At 42.5% G+C, this 26677-nt stretch overlaps 1 protein-coding gene across 1 annotated transcript in view; it reads right to left on the bottom strand.

Moving 5' to 3' along the window:
* RFX4 (regulatory factor X4) overlaps positions 1–22688 on the bottom strand; it is a 242988-nt gene extending 220300 nt beyond the window's left edge. The window contains exon 1 of the mRNA XM_063928437.1: positions 22466–22688. The gene's annotated coding sequence lies outside the window, so the exon portion shown is untranslated. The remainder of the gene's footprint in view (positions 1–22465) is intronic.
* Positions 22689–26677: the final 3989 nt, after the last annotated feature.

Raw genomic sequence — 26677 nt, 5'->3', positions numbered from 1 at the left:
GTGCCAGCGGGCCCTTACCTTCCGGGCATGCTGGCACTTGTGGTTCTCCAAGTGCCGACATGCTGGGGCAGGCTTGCTGGGACCTGTAGGCCGACTGTAAAGAACAATATTAGTATGCCATGAACCCTTCATCCACCGCAACCAGGGGTGCGGGGCATAGCACTGGACTGCTGGTTGTTGCTCAGGAGGGGGGACCCCATTTAAACTTTTGGGGCCCCCACTTTCTGAGGAATTGCAGCCCTGGGCTGACTGGTTTGACTGAGTGTTCCCCCTGCTGTGGCATTATCCCCCCTGGCTGGTTCAGCCTGGTGCTGGTTTTGCTAAAAAATGAGGGGCCTAGTACTGGTTACAATTTTGGAGTAACAGCAGGCCATTTTCTTTACAAAAACAAATATACAAGGATGTATTTTTGCAATAAGATTGCTCCAGGCTTCATATGGGATAGGACAGAGGTTCCCAAACTCCATCCTAATTGTCCAGGTTTTCAGGATAACCAATCTTAGGCACAGGTGACTTAATTAGTGCCTCAATCAATCTGATTTAACCATCTGTACTCAGCCATAGATATCCTTATGGACTGTTAGGGTGCCTCAAGAACCAAGGGCGGTACTCAATTACCGCTGATGAAGCTTCGAGTGAAATTTCTCGATGTTTCATTGATGTTTTTTCACCTGGAAAAAAAATAATTTTCACCCAAAAACACGCAGGTTCAGCGGAACCTGTGTGTTTTTGGGTGAAATAGAAATGGGGCTATTATCAGGGATTTTGCTTCGCCTGCTGGAGGCAGGTGGAACAAAATCCCTGTTAAGCTGCGGTATGCGCCGGCTTATCGAGGCTAATTAGATAGCCCCCTACCCCCGGCGATACTTTTCACCCGACAGTATGTGCGGGTAATTTAATATACTGTACCAGCAAGAATGGGAACCACTGGCATAGGAGTTTAGGGACTGATGGGGATCAACAATAAGTTCAGTTTAGAAGGTTAATAATAAGAATTTACTTACCGATAATTCTATTTCTCGTAGTCCGTAGTGGATGCTGGGAACTCCGTAAGGACCATGGGGAATAGCGGCTCCGCAGGAGACTGGGCACAAAAGTAAAAGCTTTCTGACTAGCTGGTGTGCACTGGCTCCTCCCCCTATGACCCTCCTCCAAGCCTCAGTTAGGATACTGTGCCCGGACGAGCGTACATAATAAGGAAGGATCTTGAATCCCGGGTAAGACTCATACCAGCCACACCAATCACACCGTACAACTTGTGATCTGAACCCAGTTAACAGTATGATAAACGTAGGAGCCTCTGAAAAGATGGCTCACAACAATAAACAACCCGATTTTTGTAACAATAACTATATACAAGTATTGCAGACAATCCGCACTTGGGATGGGCGCCCAGTATCCACTACGAACAACGAGAAATAGAATTATCGGTAAGTAAATTCTTATTTTCTCTGACGTCCTAGTGGATGCTGGGAACTCCGTAAGGACCATGGGGATTATACCAAAGCTCCCAAACGGGCGGGAGAGTGCGGATGACTCTGCAGCACCGAATGAGAGAACTCCAGGTCCTCCTCAGCCAGGGTATCAAATTTGTAGAATTTAGCAAACGTGTTTGCCCCTGACCAAGTAGCTGCTCGGCAAAGTTGTAAAGCCGAGACCCCTCGGGCAGCCGCCCAAGATGAGCCCACTTTCCTTGTGGAATGGGCTTTTACAGATTTTGGCTGTGGCAGGCCTGCCACAGAATGTGCAAGCTGAATTGTACTACAAATCCAACGAGCAATCGTCTGCTTAGAAGCAGGAGCACCCAGCTTGTTGGGTGCATACAGGATAAACAGCGAGTCAGATTTTCTGACTCCAGCCGTCCTGGAAACATATATTTTCAGGGCCCTGACTACGTCCAGCAACTTGGAGTCCTCCAAGTCCCTAGTAGCCGCAGGCACCACAATAGGCTGGTTCATGTGAAACGCTGAAACCACCTTAGGGAGAAATTGAGGGCGAGTCCTCAGTTCTGCCCTGTCTGAATGAAAAATTAGGTAAGGGCTTTTATATGACAAAGCCGCCAATTCTGAGACACGGCTGGCTGAAGCCAGGGCTAACAGCATGACCACTTTCCATGTGAAATATTTCAATTCCACAGTGGTGAGTGGTTCAAACCAATGTGATTTTAGGAGACTCAACACTACATTGAGATCCCAAGGTGCCACTGGAGGCACAAAAGGAGGCTGTATATGCAGTACCCCTTTGACAAACGTCTGAACTTCAGGCACTGAAGCCAGTTCTTTTTGGAAGAAGATCGACAGGGCCGAAATTTGAACCTTAATGGACCCTAATTTTAGGCCCATAGATAGTCCTGTTTGCAGGAAATGCAGGAAACGACCCAGTTGAAATTCCTCTGTAGGGGCCTTCTTGGCCTCACACCACGCAACATATTTGCGCCAAATGCGGTGATAATGTTTTGCGGTTACATCCTTCCTGGCCTTGACCAGGGTAGGGATGACTTCATCTGGAATGCCTTTTTCCTTCAGGATCCGGCGTTCAACCTCCATGCCGTCAAACGCAGCCGCGGTAAGTCTTGGAACAGACAAGGTCCCTGCTGGAGCAGGTCCTTCCTTAGAGGTAGAGGCCACGGGTCCTCTGTGAGCATCTCTTGAAGTTCCGGGTACCAAGTCCTTCTTGGCCAATCCAGAGCCACGAGTATAGTTCTTACTCCTCTCCGTCTTATAATTCTCAATACCTTGGGTATGAGAGGCAGAGGAGGGAACACATACACTGACTGGTACACCCACGGTGTTACCAGAGCGTCCACAGCTATTGCCTGAGGGTCCCTTGACCTGGCGCAATACCTGTCTAGTTTTTTGTTGAGGCGGGACGCCATCATGTCCACCTTTGGTTTTTCCCAACGGTTTACAATCATGTGGAAGACTTCTGGATGAAGTCCCCACTCTCCCGGGTGGAGGTCGTGTCTGCTGAGGAAGTCTGCTTCCCAGTTGTCCACTCCCGGAATGAACACTGCTGACAGTGCTATCACATGATTTTCCGCCCAGCGAAGAATCCTTGCAGCTTCTGCCATTGCCCTCCTGCTTCTTGTGCCGCCCTGTCTGTTTACGTGGGCGACTGCCGTGATGTTGTCCGATTGGATCAATACCGACTGACCCTGAAGCAGAGGCCTTGCTTGGCTTAGGGCATTGTAAATTGCCCTTAGTTCTAGGATATTTATGTGAAGAGACGTTTCCATGCTTGACCACAAGCCCTGGAAATTTCTTCCCTGTGTGACTGCTCCCCAGCCTCTCAGGCTGGCATCCGTGGTCACCAGAATCCAGTCCTGAATGCCGAATCTGCGGCCCTCTAGAAGATGAGCACTCTGCAACCACCACAGGAGAGACACCCTTGTCCTTGGAGATAGGGTTATCCGCTGATGCATCTGAAGATGCGATCCGGACCATTTGTCCAGCAGATCCCACTGAAAAGTTCTTGCATGGAATCTTCCAAATGGAATCGCTTCGTAAGAAGCCACCATCTTTCCCAGGACCCTTGTGCATTGATGCACTGACACTTGTCCTGGTTTCAGGGGGTTCCTGACTAGCTCGGATAACTCCCTGGCCTTCTCCTCCGGGAGAAACACCTTTTTCTGGACTGTGTCCAGAATCATCCCTAGGAACAGTAGACGTGTTGTTGGAATCAGCTGCGATTTTGGAATATTTAGAATCCACCCGTGCTGACGTAGCACCACCTGAGATAGTGCTACTCCGACCTCTAACTGTTCCCTGGATCTTGCCCTTATCAGGAGATCGTCCAAGTAAGGGATAATTAAGACGCCTTTTCTTCGAAGAAGAATCATCATTTCGGCCATTACCTTGGTAAAGACCCGTGGTGCCGTGGACAATCCAAACGGCAGCGTCTGAAACTGATAATGACAGTTCTGTACCACAAACCTGAGGTACCCTTGGTGAGAAGGGTAGATTGGGACATGGAGATACGCATCTTTGATGTCCAGAGACACCATATAGTCCCCTTCTTCCAGGTTCGCTATCACTGCTCTGAGTGATTCCATCTTGAATTTGAACCTTTTTATGTAAGTGTTCAATGATTTCAGATTTAAAATCGGTCTCACCGAGCCGTCCGGCTTCGGTACCACAAACAGCGTGGAATAATACCCCTTTCCCTGTTGTAGGAGGGGTACCTTGATTATCACCTGCTGGGAATACAGCTTGTGAATAGCTTCCAATACTGCCTCCCTGTCGGAGGGAGACGTTGGTAGAGCAGACTTCAGGAACCGGCGAGGGGGAGACGTCTCGAATTCCAATTTGTACCCCTGTGATACTACCTGCAGGATCCAGGGGTCCACTTGCGAGTGAGCCCACTGCGCGTTGAAATTTTTGAGACGGGCCCCCACCGTGCCTGAGTCCGCTTGTAAAGCCCCAGCGTCATGCTGAAGACTTGGCAGAAGCGGGGGAGGGCTTCTGATCCTGGGAAGAGGCTGCCTGCTGCAGTCTTTTTCCCCTTCCTCTGCCCCGGGGCAGAAATGAGTGGCCTTTTGCCCGCTTGCCCTTATGGGGACGAAAGGACTGAGTTTGAAAAGACGGTGTCTTTTTCTGCTGAGAGGTGACCTGGGGTAAAAAGGTGGATTTCCCAGCCGTCGCCGTGGCCACCAGGTCTGACAGACCGACCCCAAATAACTCCTCCCCTTTATACGGCAAAACTTCCATATGCCGTTTGGAATCCGCATCACCTGACCACTGTCGTGTCCATAAACTTCTTCTGGCAGAAATGGACAACGCACTTACTCTTGATGCCAGGGTGCAAATATCCCTCTGTGCATCTCGCATATATAGTAATGCATCCTTTAAATGCTCTATAGTCAATAATATACTGTCCCTATCCAGGGTATCAATATTTTCAGTCAGGGAATCCGACCAAGCCACTCCAGCGCTGCACATCCAGGCTGAGGCGATAGCTGGTCGTAGTATAACACCAGTATGTGTGTATATACCTTTTAGGATATTTTCCAGCTTTCTATCAGCTGGTTCCTTCCTTGAGGGCGGCCGTATCAGGAGACGGTAACGCCACTTGTTTTGATAAGCGTGTGAGCGCCTTATCTACCCTAGGGGGTGTTTCCCAACGCGCCCTAACCTCTGGCGGGAAAGGGTATAATGCCAATAATTTATTAGAAATCAGCAGTTTTTTATCGGGGGAAACCCACGCTTTGTCACACACCTCATTTAATTCATCTGATTCAGGAAAAACTATGGGTAGTTTTTTCACACCCCACATAATACCCCTTTTTGTGGTACTTGTAGTATCAGAAATGTTCAAAGCCTCCTTCATTGCCGTGATCATGTAACGTGTGGCCCTACTGGACATTACGTTTGTCTCGTCACCGTCGACACTGGAGTCAGTATCCGTGTCTGGGTCTGTGTCGACCATCTGAGGTAACGGGCGCTTTAGAGCCCCTGACGGTGTTTGAGACGCCTGGACAGGCACTAACTGATTTGCCGGCTGTCTCATGTCGTCAACAGTTTTTTGCAAAGTGCTGACACTGTCACGTAATTCCTTCCATACTACCATCCAGTCAGGTGTCGACTCCCTAGGGGGTGACATCACTATTACAGGCAATTGCTCCGCCTCCACATCATTTTCCTCCTCATACATGTCGACACAATCGTACCGACACACAGCACACACACAGGGAATGCTCTGATAGAGGACAGGACCCCACGAGCCCTTTGGGGAGACAGAGGGAGAGTTTGCCAGCACACACCAGAGCGCTATATATATGCAGGGATAACCTTATATAAGTGTTTCTCCCTTCTATAGCTGCTGTATATGTATTTTCTGCCAATTAGTGCCCCCCCTCTCTTGTTTTACCCTGATTCTGTAGCAGGACTGCAGGGGAGAGTCAGGGAGCCGTCCTTCCAGCGGAGCTGTGAGGGAAAATGGCGCTTGTGTGCTGAGGAGATAGGCTCCGCCCCCTTTTCGGCGGCCTTTTCTCCCGCTTTTTTTAGGAAAACTGGCAGGGGTTAAATGCATCCATATAGCCCAGGAGCTATATGTGATGCATTTCTTTAGCCATATAAGGTTTAAACATGTTTTATTGCGTCTCAGGGTGCTCCCCCCCAGCGCCCTGCACCCTCAGTGACCGGAGTGTGAAGTGTGCTGAGAGCAATGGCGCACAGCTGCAGTGCTGTGCGCTACCTTATTGAAGACAGGATGTCTTCTACCGCCGATTTTTCCGGACCTCTTCGCTCTTCTGGCTCTGTAAGGGGGGCGGCGGCGCGGCTCCGGGACCCATCCAGGCTGAACCTGTGATCGTCCCTCTGGAGCTAATGTCCAGTAGCCAAGAAGCCCAATCCACTCTGCATTCAGGTGAGTTCGCTTCTTCTCCCCTTAGTCCCACGATGCAGTGAGCCTATTGCCAGCAGGTCTCACTGAAAAAAAAAAAAAAAAAAAAAAACCTATTTAAAACTTTTACTCTAAGCAGCTCTGGAGAGCTACCTAGCATGCACCCTTCTCGGCCGGGCACAAAAATCTAACTGAGGCTTGGAGGAGGGTCATAGGGGGAGGAGCCAGTGCACACCAGCTAGTCAGAAAGCTTTTACTTTTGTGCCCAGTCTCCTGCGGAGCCGCTATTCCCCATGGTCCTTACGGAGTTCCCAGCATCCACTAGGACGTCAGAGAAAAGACCTTTAATAAATACAGTGGCATTAACTTAGAACTCGCCATCAATCTGCAACAGATCCCATCATTTTGTGTTGTTGTTTTTAAAAACATCTGTTTATTAAAGTTTTCAACATAAAATACAATGAAAGGCATGACAACATGCATTACAAAATATATTATGCAAAGGGTATCATAGTATATAAGAAACTGTTAATAAACAAATAAATAATAGTCATCATGGAATATACTGTACAAGACACCTTGATACATTTCCGGGAAGAAAGTGGGTCAACATAGTATGAAAAATAACTATCAGATACATGTACAATAATTAAAATATATGATAAAATATCCAAAAAGGTAGACGATCATAAGAATAGGAAGAATAAATGAGGAGAAAAAAAGGGTGTGGGGAAAATGGGTAATCCTGTGTTGTTGGTGTAAGAATCACATAGAGGGCAGCCATAGTAGTTTCCATTATAGAATCACATTAGAACAGGAAATGTAGGTATAGGTATTTAACCTTTTGAATTTGATGGGTTTAGAAACCTTAAGGATTGATGTCTCTCCCCTTTTAACTCCCTCTCCTTTTTACCACTGAATCCCCTCTTCTATCTTCTCTATCCTTTTCTTTATTTCTTCACTGTCTCTCCTCCTCTCCCCTTACGGTTTGCCACTCCATCGTCAGTAAGACTATTTCATGCCACTTTACCTTCTAAAATCAAATGTTTCTGTGACTGCTAATTTAGATAGATTTCGACATGTTAATTATATTTTGTGATTTACTGTATGTAATTGTGTAATCTATCTGACTCATGTAACTATGGGGGTCATTGCGACCTGATCGGTGCTGTGCATTTTCACACAGCAGACGATCAGGTCAGAACTGCGCATGCGCCCGCGTTGTAGTGCGCCGGAGCATGCCAGACAGCCGACAGCTGTCGTAGCACATCAATCGCCTCTGCCAGATTGACAGGCAGAGGCGGTCATTGGGCGGGAGGGGACGGACGACGTTTTGTGGGCGCAGTCCAGCCAACGCAGGTGTGGCCGTACCGTGCTGGGGGCGGGCCGCAGCAGCCGTTGCGACACGGCCAGCGACGACTAACTCCCTGCCAGCCGCAGGAGCTGCGCTGGCTGGGAGTTACTCTACAAGTACAAAAGCATCGCCGCTGTGCGATGCTTTTGTACTTGTGCAGGAGGGACAGCCTCACATGCGGGGAGGACTAGCCCTGTGCTGGGCGTCCCCCCGCATGTCTGGGAAGATGATTGTAGCTGTGCTAAATTTAGCACAGCTACGATCAGGTCGGAATGACCCACTATGAACTGTTGAATACACCGTATTCTTGAAAAAAAAAGAACAGAAAATATAATAACCAGATAACGTATGTGGGTCCTATGGCGCTAAAGTAGTCATTAGCTAGTTGCCTATGAAGATACCACGTTGTGTTATTAGAAACCTTTATAATGTGTTATAGTCAATTGAAGTCGAAAGCTGCTGTCTGTCGGAAAGACAGCAGTTTTCGACTTTTTTAGGTCGGAAGGGGTTCCGATCTATTCAATATAACCCAAAATTATCTGACAAGTCGGGGAATTTGACTTGTCGGAAAGCACGTGGATCAGTGGAATAGCCGCCGATCTGCGTGCTTCTGCCAGAAACGGGGCCAAATCCGACAGGTTTAGCCATTGAATAGCACTCGTCGGATCCATTCCGACAAGTGCATATTGGAATGGATCTGAATTCAATTGAATATACCCCAATGTCGGACGGAATGGTAGAATCTAGAAATGCAATGTAAGCTCCCCGTCGGAATAAAGTAATGCAATGTGGTAATGCAATGAAAGGCAATGTAAGCACCCGAAAATTATGTAAGCACTCCGACTGGGCCACTGCAAGGCACTTAAGCCACTCCAGTGTTTTCCTTAAAATGTTCTCTGCATAACTGTCCTGTTGAATGACAAACTTCAACCCCAATTTGACTTTGTGTCAGAGGGTAGAAGGATTTACAGTATCTGTAAAGGGCAGTCCCTGATGATAATATGCATCCTTATAGTGGAATCAGTATGGGATCCCGACGGTCAGGATCCCAATGGTCATCATACCGGTGCCAGAATCCCGACGGCGAGCGCAGCGTGTCACCTCATTGGCTCGCTGAGCTCGCCACACTAATTTATTCCCCTCGGGGGGGTTGGTGGACCACCCACCTGATTGTGTAGTTTGTGGCCTTGGTCGGGATTTCGACCGCCGGGATTCCCATGGATGTCGGAACCGCTGGGATCCCGACCGTCGGGCAAGTAACTTCTTTCTCTTATAGCATGATGCTACGACCGCCATGTTTCACAGTGGCATGGTGTTACCTTGCTGTGTTGCTGTGTTTATTGTCTTAAATACCACTTGTGGGCACACGGATATTGCACCATTTCAAGTGATGCTGGTCTTCAGTCAGGAGTCAGAACTGTCTATAGCAGTATATAATACAAAGTCACTGGGCCCTGCAGCTAAATTTGTGGGGGTAGAAATTTCCATCCATCCACTCTGGAGTCCAGTGCTATCATCCTTGGAAGACTCAGAGCCTACAAATACCTAAAACCTGTACCTAGTGGCAAAACTCACTCTGCAAAAAAGCTCAGATTGGGACGATGATCCAAATGGAAAGGCAACACTGGAATGAAGAGATAGAAAACAGATGTCCTTTGGTAGCCCAGTCAGAGCTCGGGCCTAAATTCTATTACTCCGATGGCTTAAAATAATATGCAATTATGTTTGAAAACTGTAATATTATTAATAACGATAACCTTTAGTCATAAAGGGCTCCCAGAGGAGCTTACAGTCTCAATTGTCTACCACACAAACACAGGCTAAAATGTTACTGGTAACTTTCTGGAAACTGTAGCACCAAGAAGAAAGCCACGCAAGCATGAGGAGAACATACAAACTACCCACAGATAGTCTCTGGTCTGAACAGAGCCTTTGGCTTCAGTGCTGTGAGGCAGCAATGCTAATCACTGTGCCACCATAAATAAAAGAAAAACAATAAAATAAAATACTTTTGAATTGCATCCAGTACACAGACCCAAGGAGGATGCGCTGAGCTATTGGTCAATATTGAAAATCAGACATTATTAACAACACACAATTCCAGTAGATTATCTCTATACAACAAGACCACAATGTTATATTTGACATGTGATTGGTTTTAAATTACATTTCTCCTATAAATAAATAAATAAATAAATAATAATAATAATAATGATAATAATACCAAGTTGAACTATTGTTTCAGATGTTTAAATTTAAATTCTTTAACAACACTGAATATTTTGGTTTCCCTATAACTCATGGCATTGGATGATCTAGAAGAGCTTGCTGCCTGGGGAGTTTTACTTTGCTGGTGACCTCAAGTCACAGCGTAATTGCAATTCTTAAACATTAAACTTGACAAGTGCATTTAGGAAAGGAACTATTCAGGACCTCAGCAGTTTATTCCCTCCCTGGTGTTCTGGCCAGCAAGAAATCACTGAATGAGGTAATAAAATCTAGATAAATTATCTGTACCACATACTACACAACTGGTTTAAAAGGTCCCACACTCCTTTGGTCTTCTTTTTCATTTATAAGGCATATTATGTATATTTGCAGATACATTCGTTCATTTGCTCCCAAAAGTGTGAGCTCAACCCCAAAGTGATACAACATTGGGGGTCATTCCGAGTTGTTCGCTCGGTAAAAATCTTCGCATCGCAGCGATTTTCCGATTAATGCGCATGCGCAATGTCCGCACTGCGACTGCGCCAAGTAAATTTGCTATGCACTTAGGAATTTTACTCACGGCATCTTCATCGTTCTGGCGATCGTAATGTGATTGACAGGAAATGGGTTTTACTGGGCGGAAACAGGCCGTTTTATGGGCGTGTGGGAAAAAACGCTACCATTTCCGGAAAAAACGCAGGAGTGGCCGGAGAAACGGGGGAGTGTCTGGGCGAACGCTGGGTGTGTTTGTGACGTCAAAGCAGGAACGACAAGCAGTGAAATGATCGCAGATGCCGAGTAAGTCTGGAGCTACTCAGAAACTGCTACGAGGTGTGTAATCGCAATATTGCGAATACATCGTTCGCAATTTTAAGATGCTAAGATTCACTCCCAGTAGGCGGCGGCTTAGCATGAGCAAATCTGCTAAAATCCACTTGCGAGCGAACAACTCGGAATGACCCCCATTCTGTGTTGCGTAGTGATACAGCCCTGTGTGATTTGTCCTGTCAGAGAAAGAGGGGTGGAGTGACATACAGAGCTGTGGTGATTCCTGTCAGTGAGAACAGAAGAAGTGGTCCCAGGGAGGAGGGGAGGAGTTTTTTTGGTTCCACTTGCTCCCTAAATGATTGAAGAGAGGGGGAGTCACCTCCAAAAATGCTGTGAGAGGAAAACACCACACAAAGCAGGAGCTAACAGACCATTTATGAAGAGGGGATAATCGCTTATGGAAAGGGGGCATGACACCAGTTATGGGGAAAAGGAGTAAGAGCACCACTTTAGGGCATATGTATCAAAGCTTGAAGTGATACAGTGGAGAGAGATAAAGTACCAGCCGATCAACTCCTGTCATTTTTCAAACACAGCCTATAACGTGACAGGAGCTGATTGGTTGGTACTTAGGGGGTAATTCCAAGTTGATCGCAGCAGGATGTTTGATAGCAATTGGGCAAAACCATGTGCACTGCAGGGGAGGCAGATATAACATGTGCAGAAAGAGTTAGATTTGGGTGGGTTATTTTATTTCTGTGCAGGGTAAATACTGGCTGCTTTATTTTTACACTGCAAATTAAGGGGGGTACTCACGGGAGAGATGTGTGCTGAGCGATCTTAACACAGACCGCTCAGCACACATCTCTCACCCCGCTCAGCACAGCGCGATGTGCTGAGCGAGGGGGAAAGCCGACGGGGGGCCGCTCACTTCACACAATGGTGAAGTGAGCGACTCGCTAGATTGAGCCTGCATGCAGGCTCAATCTAGCATCGGCGATAGCGATGTGCGGGGCCGCGCATCGCTATCGCTGGAGGGCATACACACGGCAGATCCGTGCTTAAAATCTAAGCAATCTAGCAAGATTGCTTAGATTTTAAGCACGGATCTCTCCGTGTGTACCCCCCTTTAGATTGCAGATTGAACACACCACACCCAAATCTAACTCTCTCTGCACATGTTATATCTGCCTCCCCTGCAGTGCACATGGTTTTGCCCAATTGCTAACAAAAATCCTGCTGCGATCAACTTGGAATTACCCCCTTAATCTCCAAGTTTTGCTATATCTCCTCCTTAATTTGAACAGATCGCAACTACATGTCTGTAACTAATGAGACGTTATCATCAAAGGGGTCTGAGCAGCTGTGACACGGGTTGACACTATGGTAATTTTCTGGTGCTGTAAGGGTTAAAGTTGATTTCACTATTTATTCTTACAATATAAATCTTAAACCATACCTACCATACCATGGTATTTGAGTGAGGGAGAAACACACTACAATTTGATGGCAAAATACAAAGTAAGTAAATTCCAGTAAGTAGTAGTCATACCTCCTGTGGTATTTCTTTGAGGTAATGAGAGTAGTTTATAAACTAAAAAAAGTACTATGAGGTAGTAATGCATTTTGAGAATATTTAACCACATGTACTGGGATATTTATTTAAAAGGAATCCCTTTTTTTTTAAGACAAGTAATTTACTGACAATGGGCCTGTTTCAGATATGGTTGGAGGTCCTATCGCTGCTGCTTACATGGAAGCAGCAGTGATAGCACTAATATGTTAATGCAGCAGGAGGTGGCATGCATCCTGCTTGCATTAGTGATCCAAACTGCATCCTACGACGCAGCATCGGATCACCTACGACACCATCAGCCGGCTTGCACGACCATGGGGTCGCACAAGTCGGGTGCCGCAGATCCAACACAGAGGCCAGGAAATCTCAGCCTCATCACTCCCCCACAACAGTGGCGACACGCCTCTGTTTTAGGAAACGGAGACTGTTGCTGCACCCTCCCCGCCCCCAAACGGCAGCAGACTGTTGATTACTAACAGTCTGCTGATCTGGGTCTGATGTTGCAGACCCGTACAGCACATGCGCAGTACGGGTCCAGCACATGGGGGTAATTCAGACCTGATCGCTCACTGTTTTTTGCAGCGCTGCAATCAGATAGTCGCCGCCTACAGGGGAGTGTATTTTAGCTGTGCAAGTGTGCGATCGCATGTGTAGTCAAGCAGTACAAAAAAACTTTGTGCAGTTTGTGAGTTGCCCAGGACTTACTCAGCCGCTGCAATCACTTCAGCCTGTCCGGGGCCAGAATTGACGTCAGGAACCCGCCCTGCAAACGCTTGGACACGCCTGCATTTTTCCAACTACTCCCTGAAAACAGTCAGTTGACACCCACAAACGCCCTCTTCCTGTCAATCTCCTTGCGATCAGCTGTGCGAATAGATTCTTCGTAAAACCCATCGCACAGTACCAATCCGCTTTGTACCCGTGCGACGCACCTGTGCATTGCGGTGCATATGCATGCACAGTTCTGACCTGATCTCAGCGCTGCAAAAAATGCTAGCGAGCGATCAGGTCTAAATTACCACCCAGGTGCAAAGTACCGAACATTGATACTTTGCAGCATGCACCGCACATCCGCAGGGACCTAAATCAGGCTGTCTAAGCATAAAGCACATTTTAATAATCAATAACTTATGCACTTTTAGGGGCCTATTTATCAACGAGATTTAGATATTTAAATCTTGTTGTGTCTGATAAATGGTGCTCCAGCCAATCAGCTCCCAACTGTCATATGTTTGAAAAATGCAGTTGGGAGCTGATTGGCTGAAGCACCATTTATCATACGCATCATGTTTTTATAGCTAAAACTCGTTGATAAATGTGCCTCATTATTTTAATTTTAGTGATAAATTGCTGTTTGAAGGTCTGGTAAATGTAAAATTCAAATCTACATTATCTTTAAAAAAAATAAATTCTAATTTGTATGATTCTATGGTGGTCATTCCGAGTTGATCGCTCGCTAGCAGTTTTTAGCAGCCGTGCAAACGCATTGTCGCCGCCCACTGGGAGTGTATTTTCGCTTTGCGGAAGTGCGAACGCCTGTGCAGCAGAGCGCCTGCAAAATCATTTTGTACAAAACAAGACCAGCCCTGAACTTACTCTTCATGTGCGTTGATTCTAACATTGTAGGGTTGGCTTTTGATGTCACACACCCGCCCAGCGTTCGCCCAGCCACGCCTGCATTTTCCCTGGCACGCCTGCGTTTTTCTAAGCACTCCCTGAAAACGGTCAGTTGACACCCAGAAATGCTCCCTTCCTGTCAATCTTCTTGCGGCCGCCAGTGCAAATGAAAACGTCGCTAGAATCTGTGCAAAACCACAAAGGACTTTGTACCCGTACGTCGTGCGTGCGCATTGCGGTGCATACGCATGCGCAGAAATGCTGATTTTTAGCCTGATTGCTGCGCTGCGAACAACGGCAGCTAGCGATCAACTCGGAATGAACCCCCTATATACAGATACATTTGTGCAGTGTACAGACTGAGCAGTGTAGATGGAAAGTATTTCATTGTATCAGGATTTTGCCTGTGAGAACAAATGCCATCTTTAGATAGGATCAGTATGATATACCGAAGGTTGAGATGCCGACTGTCAGTATACCGACATCGGCATCCCGGCCGTCAGTATGCCGGCAGCCGGCGAGCACAAAGAGTCCCCTTGCGGGCTCGCTGTGCTCGCCACAGGTTCTATTCCCGCTCTATGGGTGTCGTGGACACCCACAAGTAGGAATAGCCCCTGTGAGCTTGGATTCCAGCTGTCGGCATAGTCAGCAGTCAGGATTCCGGCATAGGTATCCTGACCGCCGGGATCCCAACTGCTGGCAAATTAACTGCATCCCTTTCAGATGGCATTTGTTCTCGGAGCCCCGCTCCTTTGTATGGGAAGGAGTTCAGGGATGCGGAGAGGAATCCGAGCGGATCCATCCGCCACTGCTCACTGTGTGACCAGCGGTACTGCACATGCGTGATCTCAGGTCACACTAGCGCAGAAGCCGGCCACAGGCATTGTAAGTAATGTTGCTACAGAAGTAGTAATGTTACTGATCACAGGGACAGCTGCTTTATGATCAGTTGTCCCCGCCCCGGAGCAATGCTGAATTGCTTGGTTATAAGTATCCCCAGCCACAATTTGCAGTGAGTTTGATACTTAATCATTGGGAGCCATATAGCCCCCGATGATTATTAGACCCCAATGTGACAGTCATATAGTGCTGATCAAACAATCACTGGTTGGATGCAAATACTTGTAGCCCTAAACATATGTCATAACATTCTAATCTTTTTTCTGATCCAAGGCCAATTATCTTTCTTACATGTTATAACTCTATAACTACTGTATCTGTAATTAACACGTATAGTTATTTTATTTCTACTAAAATAACAATTTTAATTACATCTAAAAAAAATTTAAAGGCTTTCATGTTCAAAGATATACTGTATGTACATGTTTATTACATGTTACACACTCAAATAACTAGATCATTTATCATTTACATTTTAATATTTAGATTGTAAGCACTGTTGGACATGGACCTCAGTCCTTATGTCTTACTCATTGCAATTCCCGGAGACCTACGCATGTGCACTAGACTCTGGGACAGCGCTAGGGTCCTCTAGTGACCCTAGTGCCCAGAGTCTACAGCTCTGCCGGCTAGAGAGGAGGGGGCCCAGACAGATTCTACACACAGGACTCCTCCTCTCTAGAAGCTCCCCTGCCACTCAGTATATACCCTACACTACATCACTGACCCCTCTATACCCTACACTACATTACTGATCCCTATATACCTTAAGCTACATCACTGACCCCTCTATACCGTACACTACATCACTGACCCCTCTATACCCTACACTACATTACTGACCCCTCTATACCGTACAGTACATCACTGACCCCTCTATACCCTACACTACATCACTGACCCCTCTATACCCTACACTACATTACTGATCCCTCTATACCTTAAGCTACATCACTGACCCCTCTATACCGTACACTACATCACTGACCCCTCTATACCCTACACTACATCACTGACCCCTCTATACCGTACACTACATCACTGACCCCTCTATACCCTACACTACATCACTGACCCCTCTATACCCTACACTACATTACTGATTCCTGTATACCCTACACTACGTCACTGACCCCTCTATACCCTACACTACATTACTGATTCCTGTATACCCTACACTACATCACTGATCCCTCTATACCCTACACTACATTACTGATCCCTCTATACCTTAAGCTACATCACTGACCCCTCTATACCGTACACTACATCACTGACCCCTCTATACCCTACACTACATCACTGACCCCTCTATACCGTACACTACGTCACTGACCCCTCTATACCCTACACTACATCACTGACCCCTCTATACCCTACACTACATCACTGACCCCTCTATACCATACACTACATCACTGACCCCTCTATACCCTACACTACATCACTGACCCCTCTATACCGTACACTACATCACTGACCCCTCTGTACCCTACACTACATTACTGATCCCTCTATACCTTAAGCTACATCACTGACCCCTCTATACCGTACACTACATCACTGACCCCTCTATACCCTACACTACATTACTGATCCCTCTATACCTTAAGCTACATCACTGACCCCTCTATACCGTACACTACATCACTGACCCCTCTATACCCTACACATCACTGACCCCTCTATACCCTACACTACATCACTGACCCCTCTATACCCTACACTACAACACTGACCCCTCTATACCCTACACTACATTACTGATTCCTGTATACCCTACACTACGTCATTGACCCCTCTATACCCTACACTACATCATTGACCCCTCTATACCTTACACTACATCACTGACCCCTCTATACCCTACACTACATCACTGACCCCTCTATACCCTACACTACATCACTGACCCCTCTATACCCTACTCTACATCACTGACCCCTCTATACCCTACACTACATTACTGATCACTCTATACCTTAAGCTACATCACTGACCCCTCTATACCGTACACTACATCACTGACCCCTCTATACCCTACACTACATCACTGACCCCTCTATACCCTACACTACATCACTGACCCCTCTATACCCTACACTACATTACTGACCTGTATTTGTAAAGCAGCAATCATGTAAAAGGCAAACTGGGCTTGTTATACCTTTTAAATGATTGCCACTTTAAGAACAACAGCTACCCCACAAGATTCAAGCACATGCCTACATCTTGCACACTATTACATAAGGCGTATATGTTTTCTTTTAAAATTTAGCTGTCCTGCAAGCATCGTGAAGAATTCATAATTTTGGATTTTTATTTAAGCTTATTTTTCACTTAAGACTAGTTTCCCTAAATGCATAGTTACTTTCTATACAAAACAAGAACATTCTGTCAGTACTTCTCACATGTCATATATCAGTCATGTATTTATAATTACAACATCAACTTAGTAATCTAAAGGTGCATATACACTAGACGACGTCGCTCTATGAGCGACATCATCTATTGTTTCCCCCTCCCAGTCCGGGCAGTCGGCGGCCGGCCGTACACACTGAGCTATATGAAGACCATATCGCTTAGTGACATCACGCCGCGGCCGGGCCGTGCAGGCAGTTCTTGGATGACGGCGCATCGGTCGTCATCACCGGCATACACACTTACCGAGAAAGTGAACAAAGTTACTCAGGAAGGGTGAAAATGAGCGACGTCGTTCATTTTATCGGCAAGTGTGTATGCACCTTAACATCTGTCCTGTGAATGATGTTCAATATAGCATCAAAATGTGATTGTATCATGAAAATAGTTTCATGCAAAATAAACTTATATTTCCTGATAATTGTCACCAAGTACAGACATGTATATCATCTTCCAGGGCAGAAGCTTGCAAGAGTTGCAGTTTCATTGTAAGGTAGAACATCAGTACTGCTATAGAGTATACTGATGCTGCTGCGCCATAGTCATCCCTCTGTTAGTACCGCACTAGAAGTTTGTGTATAATGTCCTCTTCTCTGATCAACACTTCTACAACATTACATCCTTTTAAATGGCATACACATAGAAACTTGGAAACACAGAACATGAGGGTTTTTTTGCATCTTACTACTCTAATATAGTCATGGGTCATCAAATGCATGCTTTGCACAATTCATATTCTTATTATTACAATATGTACTATACATTGTCCACTTTTTTGCCCACACAAGATGTTTTCACTGTGATCCACATGAATAAGATGTGTAAAGCTTTTGTGTGTAAACAAATGCGCTATTATAAAGCAAATGGTTTTTGAAATGTGAATTTAATTATATTTAAGTGTTTTGGGGCTTACAGCTTCAAATGTCTAGTATTCAAGTACTGAAATAGGTTTTAAAGACACTAAACAGGAACAATATATTTGAATGTGGGATTAGTCTAGGTATATTAATTACATAATTCAGGTCAGTGACTTGTTGAGCATAGGTAAGGTGGGATGGAGGGAAGCTGAGGTCATGTATGAATGGTTTTCAGAAATTATGGTGCTGTTCTAGTTATTAAAGAAGTTAGTGCAACAATAATCTGTGACTGTTTCATCTGAAACGGGGCTCATCTGAAAAAGGGTATGGAATCTACAGCAGTGCTTGGGGTGTATAATAACTGCCTTTCCAGATATTAGATAGATAGATAGATAGATAGATAGATAGATAGATAGATAGATAGATAGATAGATAGATAGATACTGTAGTATGGAAGAGATAGAGATGAGATATCAGAGATCAGAGATAGGGTATAATATAGTTGTAAAATCTATAGATATGACACATATATAGTAGATACATATGTTATGTTATGTATGATATATATGACAAAAATAGATAATGTAAAACAAAAAAGAACCAAAAGTAGTTGCCTAGTTGGGCGCACGTTTAGGCAACTACTTTTGGTTCTTTTTGTTTTGCATTAAATCTGAGTTGCATACGGGCTGCACCCCCACACTATTATCTCTATTATCAGAGTGAGACACTTCAATGGGGTTCAACTGGTTGATATAATCCAATTGGTTCATTGATTGTATAGTGTGCAGATGCATTTCTCTTTTCTATTCAAAAATAGATAATGTGACAGAGAGAGAGCTGTGTTGAGATAGATAGATAGATAGATAGATAGATAGATAGATAGATAGATAGATAGATAGATGAATAGAACATACAAAAGTTAATAGATATGACAGTTCGATACATAGATATATGACATTAGATAGATAGATAGATAGATAGATAGATAATAGAACAACTATAGATAATGCGACATGTATAGTTATATTGAGAGATATAGATATTAGATTATTAAATATAGATATATATAGTTTAGATAGATATGATATAGCTAGCTATATGTGCGTGTACATATATATATATACACACACTTATGTAAAGAGAGATGCATATTAGATAAATTGGCATAGAGAGACAGACAGATGGATATATAGATACGTACAAATAGAGAGATATTAGATAAATGACTTAGAGATAAACATAGTAGACAGACAGATATGCAATTTTCCATAGAATGCATAATATTTGCTATATATACTGATAGTAGTATCTATAGAGTATGTTTATATACATTGACTATGGATATTTTAAAGAAAGGTAAAGTTGAAATGTCCCCTTTCATACGCTTCCTTTCCCCCTGAGGAGGGATAGATGTGGTGACTGAGGCCTGCTAGCCAGTTATTGTAATTTGTGTTCACGGCGTGTTGTACAGACGCTTGTGCTTTATTTCCAGCCCGCAGGAATCCTGCATTATGTGACGACACGCATGCTCAATTGGATCCTACTGCCGGAGCACTCAATACCTTTTGTTGTTTTTTGATTCCTGAAAGAAACGTCTTGCCTGGTGCTCTTTCGCACAGAACTGCTAACTCATAATATTTTGCTGTCGCGAATCTCTTTCCTCCACAGTGGTGTCTATGACAACGGGCCAAGGGACGATTACCATAGGAACGGGCCCAGAAAAACTTTGCCCACTCCTCCTAAAAGTAACTTTTTTGAAATGTCTTCTTACAGATTACCGACATTGCCCAATTGTAAATATATACTACTGATTGTCAACCAAGGTGTGACAGGGTCTTCAGCTATTTCTCATATTTCTCATATAATATAATACTGGCTTATAAATTATATCATTCATTTATGATCTATGTACAAAAGGACATACCAAATTTACTAAAATATACTTTTCTTATTTCACACTAGTACAGAAACAAATTTAAAATGTTAGATTTCCTGGAATTTTTTTTAATCAAAATGAAAACTTATTAAACCTACCTAGGCTGTCTCAGCTAAAAACTAAAAATAATAATAATAATAATAATAATAACAACAACAACAGACTTCAGGTATATATTGCCCTGTAAAAGCCTAATAAATAAAATGCAATAAAAAAGCAGCATTGTTCCATTAATAACAATTCATTCAAAGTGCAGTTATTATATCTTCATAATAAAAAAATTCTGAAAAAATATATATTTATATTGTTTTCTTTTCCCCCCCATTGTTTTGTTACATTTTGTAATAATGAATATATTAGTAACATTCTATATAAATATTTGATCAGTGAAATAAAATAAACCATGTAATAAAATGCAGTGATCTGAAGGAAGTCGTTAAACATATTATCCTGATTGAATGTGAAGACTCACTGTACCACACATCTGTTGCTTTACCTTAGAAAAGTGCTTAATGACTCTCTAAAATAAAAGAACATTTATAGATAGCATATTACCCACAAATAGTGTCGTTGATTTCTACAATAGTGAGGGGTTACAAAATATACTGTATATGCATGTCAGTTTTAGTCTGTGTGTATGTTTGGTAGCATTCATATTGATCAAGTATATACCTTGCAAAAATGGATAAATACATATATATATATATATATATACACACACACGTGTGTGTGTGTGTGTGTGTGTGTGTGTGTGTGTGTGTGTGTGTGTGTGTGTGTGTGTGTGTGTGTATTAACGGCAGTACAGCATAATTTCTCCAGTTTATGTTTTTCATTAAATGTGATACTTTTAATAGGTGAAAGGTAATTAAAAGTAGAATTAACTGATATCATTCCCATCCTGATATCTTATTGTTATAAAAATAAAAAATAAATATATATGTGTGTGTGTGCGCAAAATAAATGTGTGTGTGTGTGTGTGTGTGTGTGTGTGTGTGTGTGTGTGTGTGTGTGTTTATTCTAAGTTGATTGAAGAACTTTTTAAGTCACTAACTTGCACAAAATTATGCAAAACTCTTCCTCCCTTTTGTATGCCAGCAGTTCCTTTTAAACTTCTTAAAAGCACAATTATGATAATACAATTTCTATCCTGGTTTAAATGGTTTTGTAAAGCAGCTTAATCTCGATAAATTTAATCTGACCTGTATAGGAACAACTTTATCAGAGGCTGAACCTTAATACTTTTAAATATTCCTCCCCTGCCATTCACACCATTTAGAAAGGTAATGTGTTACATAAACATTGAGCTAATAACTTGTACACGTTACAAATACAACTAACATTTAATATTTAGATTTAGTTTAGGTTCAGTTACTTTAAAAATTTAGTTTAACCTATCACTCCAGTCATTCATTATAGTACAATCAAATAAATGAGTGTAAAGATGTAGCGGGTAAATAGCTTAATTGATAAATATAAATATTCACTTGTTTAAAGAATTGTAAAGGAGTAAAATATAAAGTTAATTTCATTTTTTTTTTAAATTGAAACAAAAAAAGTTAATGAAAAAGAGACTATAAATGTTCCAGAACTACTTTTTCCCTTATATGAACATCTGATTAGTGATCAAACTGATATCTGCAGTATGTACTAAACAAGCGTTTAATCTGTAAAAGTAGATACATTTCAAATCACTTGCACTTGGGCTTTAGGAATAAATATACTTATGTTTTAGTAGATGGCCTAATAATAAAACATTATTAAATGGTGAAACTTCTTCTTCTTCTTCTTCTTCTTATTATTATTATTATTATTATTATTATTATTATTATTATACAATAATTAAATCTATCATACAAATATTATGTTTTTTTTTTTTTTCTTATGAGGGTTCTGCAGAGTTTAGATTGTCCAGGTTATTCTAGACAACAGGTGTATAAAAAGGAAAATCAACAAGTGATGCTGTGACTGCTCTAATACATATATGTGTATATTCTCTTTAGAGGTGAGCACTAGTGTCTTTAAAGTGTCACATGAGTAATGTGTGCAAGCAATCAATTAAATGTTCATTTGGGTCTTTAATGGTTGTGAAACAAGTCATCTTACAATGAATTAACCATTAAAACTTAATTGTGAATGTCCTGATAGATATATTTCTGTAAAACGCTGCTGGGATATCAACCTTGAATGACCCTCCTGGAAATAACTCTTTGAGAAGCTGCATATTCATCTGATCATACAAAAATAAAACGATGGTCTATATAAAACTGTTGATGAAATTTATTTAAAGCAATTGCACGTGGAAGAAAATAATAATTCTGCCAAGAGAGTGTACAGTCCTTGATGGTCAATAATAGGTCATATATGTGCCCTCTACTGTGTCTAATCTTGTAGGAGTATTAAAGTGTACCCCAGAAAAAAGTCAGAAGATGGACAGCCAGAGAGTCACAGAGCTGAATTAGTTAATAATAAATTAAACTTGGACTAACCTGTGGAATCCATGTCTGGTTCCTCCAATAACCCACAATGCATGTTCTTCCCATGGGCAGTAAAGAAGACCAAAATCCTGGGGATGTGAGACCCCCCCTATCTCAGTAATGTACACAGTGATGGGAGCACAGAGTGAAAATGGACACTTGGTAATCCAGCAGGACAGAAGCAGACCAGTCACAATGTTTGCTGATGTTGCATGGGAAAAAGCATCATTTTATAGGAGTCCTGATGGGAGACATGTCATTGATAGGCCAGCCTGCCTGATGAATAGCTGGTAGTCAGATGGGGATGTGGCAAGGCTCAATGTGAAGCCCTTTGTGATGCTGTTTTGAATAATAAAGACTTTCCTCCGAAAAGGGGGGCTTAAATCTATGCAATCCCGGCACTTCAACCCCCCTTTCTATTATAAAACCCTTTTTTTATTACCTTAACTTCTACAGACATGCCCTCCATCCTCACACAAACTTATGTTCCAGTGCAAGAATCCACAGTTTTCGTACAATAACTTACCAACACACTGAAATGATCAACAGATATTTTGGGGGGGATTTGTTGATTTGTTCCCTGAGCAGAACTAAGTATATTCTCTGTTTTATCAACTACAGCATAATGCATAGTATCAGCACCTGATGCATGTGTGTGTGTGTGTGTACCAGTGACATGCAAGGTTACGTGTTCAGATGGTTACAGTCAATGCCAAAGGTGCCAAATAAATGCACATATTACGAAAACTATCTGCAAGTGCAGAAATCTGTTGTATTTGCAAACTTTTTCATCCCCTCTAAATGTTTGCTGGTGCATCGATGTTCTGTATGCCTGCGAAAATTACTTTATGCCAGGTGGGTACCCTGATGCCTCTTAGGGATTGGGTAAACTGGTAGATTTTACATGGAGCAGAGTTTTAAGAGTTGATGCTGAATGTTAAAAGTGAAAAACCTGGGCTTTTGGGCGATGATAAAGTGGCTGGAGTTTTTTTTTTTTTGGGTGAGGAAAATCTGTGATTAGAATATGAATAGAACTCCAGCAGTGGGAGAGAAAGGAGATTACAGCTGAATTGCTTTCACCATGTACAAGAGCTGTACTCCCTCCTCCGCAAACAGCCAGCTATACCAGTGTTAGACAGGAAACAAGGCATCTCTCACTAAATCACTTTCCCTTACCAGAGTTTTCCAAATCAGCACAAATTATATCTTTTCTTATTACTTTTCCCACAAAGTTGGGAAAAAGAGCTGCGTGGTTACTCTGCTATAAAGAAATGATTGTGTTTGCCAAATGTCTGCACCAAAATAGGATTAATAAAGTTGTTGAAGTTATTTGCATTTGAAGCGCATAAAAATATTTGACTGTATTATTATACCCTTGTGTAGTGGCTATAACCAGCATGTTGGAACACATTTGACACAGAGCCAGGCTGGTGGGGTTTAAGAGCACTAGGACTCTGTCTTAAGTGAGAAAAAACACAAGTAAAATATATACCGTGAAGATAGGTGACATATTTTAAGGAACAAAATAAATACACTTGATTTGCTTTGTTTCTAACATTATTGTTCCTGGTTTACCTGTCCTAACATTTGTACTTACAGATGGTAAGCTTACAAACAAGGCCCTTTTTACCTCTTTAAAGAAATTAATTAAATTCACTGCAGATTGAATAGCGCCGGGAGGGTGATCCTGGAGTTATCCAATTCAGCGCAGTGTGATGCCTGACTACAGGATGTCTTCTTGCACTCCTCCATGGGTGCAAGCAGAAATTCAACAAAAGTACTGGCGTGATGCTGGTTTCTGCCCTTAGCGGGTGGAAACTGCATCGCTCTGCGCACTTAAGTCGGAGAATCGTGGTTCTCGCAACTAAACACCCTGTTTAGTCTGCGAGAACCAGCCTTCTCCGACATAATAGCGCGCTGAATTGAATAGCATCGGGAGCTCCTTCGCGCTATTCAATCTGCGCTGAATTGAATTGACCCCTTTATTTGTCTGTTATTACCCAGTCTTGTTTTATTACTGTTTTGTTCTCAGTTGTAATGCACAATATGGAATATGCTGGCGATATAGAGGTAACTGTTAATAAATAAATAAATAAACCCTGCATGTGTCATGAGACATATCTATATAATTGCAGAAGGACTATCCACTCTCTTCAATTCACATGCAATGGAAGCCTGGGTATGCACCCCAGCAGCTTACTACTGCCAAGGAAAGAGAGACAGACTTGCGAGTGGAGGAATGGAATGGCCGCCAAGGAAAGTATTTGAGCAGGGGAGAGGGGGTCAGGATCTTGTGGTAGGGAGAGGGGTCAGGAGAGAGCGGCAGGGGGTAATGGAGCCGCAATGGAGTGGGTGGAGCGACGGGTGCAGAACAGTAGACAGGAGACGGGTAGACCACAGTGTAGGGCAGGGCTGAGTGAGGGGGGCAAGTACTGAGGTGACTCGACATATGACAGGTCCAACACGCTCTCTCACACACACACAAATAAATATATATATATATATATATATATATATATGTATATATATATATAGCTATAGCGCACACATATTCCGCAGCGATTTACAGAGAGTATTTGACCATAATAATGTATTATTATTATTTTTGCTGGTAGCAATAATAATAATAATAATAATAATAATAATAATACATGTAAACACATAAAATATGATACATATTGTAATTGTAAAGCACAACGGAATATGCTGCGCTATATAAGAAACTGTTAATAAATAAATAAATACATATTTTAAGTCCATTATGTCTACTATGTACAGTGCTACAGATCCCTTGTTGTATTACATTCATTATATAAGATAGATAGATAGATAGATAGATAGATAGATAGATAGATAGATAGATAGATAGATATCAAATATGCTCTGTCCTAACCTAATTACACTACAAACTGTATTTCATTTAAATTCAGGGAATGTTGGTTCCAGCATAGTGCATTGAATTGTATATATATGTATAGGAAGTGTGCCCTCTATTAATCTTTACTCTGCTTATCACTTTCCTTTTTATGACCAGTGTTAAAGTGATGCCACTGCCTGGGGCTCATTAAGATCTCATTAGAGCTGACAGGTGCAACAGAGTATCCTGACCCCAGCTTCTATCTAGGGGAAGGGTCTGAGCCTTTTCTGTCTCCACATTACTGTAGGTGATGACAAAACCTTTAAGCCAATTACTGCAGATAAAGCAGTATTGGCCGGTGTACATTTTGGCCAGACCTTTTCTTCCTCAGTTATTCAATCAAAGAAAAGGACTTTCCCTTAGTACATCACAAAACAAAACAAAAAAGGAAATTACACAATTTAAAAGAACAGAAAAGAAAATATTTGTTGTTTTTGTTTTATCGGACTTAATATAACTAATAGCAATTGTATCACAGTAATTCATCATGATCAATAATATAGTTTAAGCTGCATTTAATGTATATAATTGTAATTATATTATAAAGAGTCAATGTGAACAATTATATGATAACCCGAATTATACGTTACCCTTGCACGATACATTCCCTCTCTTATGTCTTCTCTATATACTTTCATTTTGCTATATGCTCACTGTATTTATGTACATTATCTAGGTGACAAACCTCTTGTGTATACTATCTACTTATATTTCTAGTTGTCAGTTTTATCCCCTTGTACAGCACTAAGAAACCCTTGTGGTGCCTTACAATTAAATAAAATCTAATAATAATAATAATAATAATAATAATAATAATACTACAGTGTAGGCAACTATTGGAGCTATTATTCGTGTATCTTCTTGTCACTGTGTCACTCATGATCTTTTTATCTCTGTCTACGTATCTCATGTCATATCATATCTACAGTATATAACTATATATCTGTGTCATACAGGGCCGGACTGGGACTAAAAATAGGCCCTGACATTTAAAGCACACAGGCCCACCTCGCATCATCATATTGCTCCTCGAAGAGACTCCTCCCCTTACTATTCCTAACTCCTCCTACTTCTTAGCGTATGCTTTTAGAAATATAATTAATATTAGAACAACATAAAAAGTGAACACCAGTCTCTGTATTAAAATGCACACAACAAAGCTCCTCCTGCAGGGGATTCAAACATTTGCCAGTCAGACATTTGGTATTCTGTTAAGAAAGCTAGCACTTCATTGGTGTATGTCATGCATGAAGAAAAGGGTAGGCATTTTACCAATTGACCAATCCTTAGTTTAGCAGTTGTGGAGG

This window comes from Pseudophryne corroboree, chromosome 6, assembly GCF_028390025.1.
Source record: "Pseudophryne corroboree isolate aPseCor3 chromosome 6, aPseCor3.hap2, whole genome shotgun sequence".
Lineage (NCBI taxonomy): Eukaryota > Metazoa > Chordata > Amphibia > Anura > Myobatrachidae > Pseudophryne > Pseudophryne corroboree.
The sequence above is the reverse complement of the archived record's forward strand: the minus strand, read 5'-3'. Positions and strand labels throughout refer to the sequence as shown.